General features: G+C 45.2%; 1 non-coding gene across 1 annotated transcript; it reads left to right on the forward strand.

Annotated features, from left to right (window-relative positions):
- The first annotated feature begins 1,213 nt into the window (after nt 1-1,213).
- On the forward strand, nt 1,214-1,389 carry LOC128804426 (U2 spliceosomal RNA). Its single transcript, XR_008436064.1, has one exon. It is a non-coding gene; the product is annotated as a U2 spliceosomal RNA (small nuclear RNA).
- Nucleotides 1,390-1,934: the final 545 nt, after the last annotated feature.

Here is a 1,934-nt window from a genome sequence, read left to right on the forward strand (position 1 = left end):
TATATGAGAAGAAGGAGTTGGCACTGCAGAATATGGATGTATGCAAACAGCCAGTACGTGAATGGAGGCAGTGCATTTCAGAACAATAATTTCGCTCCTCCTGTACCTTTTTTATTTTCCATGTTAACAGAAAAATCTCCAGTAGCTGCTACCTGCTGTTAAAATCTTCACATATCTCAAGGTCATTGACACGCAGAATGTGAAAGATCTGCCTCTAAGCATGGATCTCGATTACCCTACTACAAACTCTGAGTGATGATATGTGCCTCGCAGCTGATAATGCAGTACTTTATCAGAACTTAGTACAGTTCTGATGGAGTCTTCAAATGTTGTTGGCACCAGGGACTTGCTTCAGTTGGTGTTGCTGGTTGTTGGAAGTGGGAGGTTAGTTTCAGGCAGCTGATGTTGCTGTCAGGGAAGCATCTTAGTGTGGGACAAGAAAGGCCAAAACACTGCATTTGGGTTGCATCCAAAATTCCCCATGTGCTGCGGCACAGCAGCAGCGGCACACAGCGGCATGCTGGGTGTGAGGGGTGTGCAACGCCTCCCCCAGGACCCCGAATCTCCTAAGCAGACACCGAGCAATCAACATAGAAAAGATGAGATGGGCCTTGCTTGCTTATCCAAGAATCATTTATTATGCAAAGCTTCCATAACTCGAATATCCAGCAGAGGCAAAGACCAGGCACAAGTCCGGGGAGTGGGTTTTTAGGGACACGACTAGGATGGAACTTGGAACTAGGAACCAATAGCAGAGTGGCAGAGAGGAACATAAGGCAGGAATTACAATGTTTAAACCAATAGGGAGCTCCAGGGGAGGGGAACAGTCTAACTAGACCAATGAAGCATCGAGGGACACATAAATGACAGGGAATCCTCTGGAACAAGGGGTAGGAATGAGGGAGGACTGACAGCAGGGACTGAACCAATACCTCGGGGAGGGGGGGTACAGAACCAACTATTAAAAACAATAATAAATGAAAACACATCACAGCACCCATGAATTGGTCCCATACCAGCAAGGGACAGAGCTTGATGTTTTATGAAAAGTCCCAAAGATGAGCAGAAGGAGAACTGAAGTGGCTTTGCTGTAGCTTTTTCCTTTCACAAGGTCCGGGCTAAGAAATAACAAGACAATATAAGTATTGTCTCCAGCTGGGTCATCTACATGCATCTATTCCTTTGAAGGAATCATACAAAGAGAAAGGACAGATTTGCTGCTGGTGTTGGCCAAGTGTAGTATCTGATCTTAAAAGTTTAATAATGCCCTTGATGAGAGGATTTTATATTAAACAGACTTTGGGGCATGGGAGTTGGACCTAGAGCTTGCTGTCTCTGCTTCATGCATTGCCCCAGTATTGCAGTGACTCTGGGAATGGTGCACTGATGGGTTTGAGTTGCGCCAAAAGAGAGGTGGGTCGGTGTGGATATTCTCAGCTCAGTCAGAGAGAAAGGTTTTCTAACCAGGCGACAGCCTGGGAAACAGTTGGGAAAGAATGTAAATAATTCTCTAATCTATCTTGTTATTCACATTGTTTATAGATATGTTCTGCTACTGTGCGTCATTCACTGCACACCAATGGTGTGACATGTTTTTACTCTACGACCAATGAAATTAGTCTTCTCAATGTTCTCTATATATAGAGCGGTACATTTGAAATAAATCAGAGCTCATTTTCTTTGCCTTCTGATCTGGAGTTCTCTGTTCCTGTCCTGTTCAACAGCAACAGGTCGGAAGGTCAAAGAAGAATCTTTCTCTTTACTCTGCCCTCATGAGACCCTACCTGGAGTTCTGTATCCAGCTCTGGGGTCTCCAACATAAGAATGACATAGACATGTTAGAGCAGATCCAGAGCAGGGGCACAGAGATGCTCCAAGAGCTGGAGCACATCTGCTCTGGAGATAGGCTGGGAGAGCTGGGGGTGTTCAGCTTG

The sequence above is a fragment of the Vidua macroura genome, chromosome 2 (genome assembly GCF_024509145.1).
Source record: "Vidua macroura isolate BioBank_ID:100142 chromosome 2, ASM2450914v1, whole genome shotgun sequence".
Taxonomy (NCBI): Eukaryota; Metazoa; Chordata; class Aves; order Passeriformes; family Viduidae; genus Vidua; species Vidua macroura.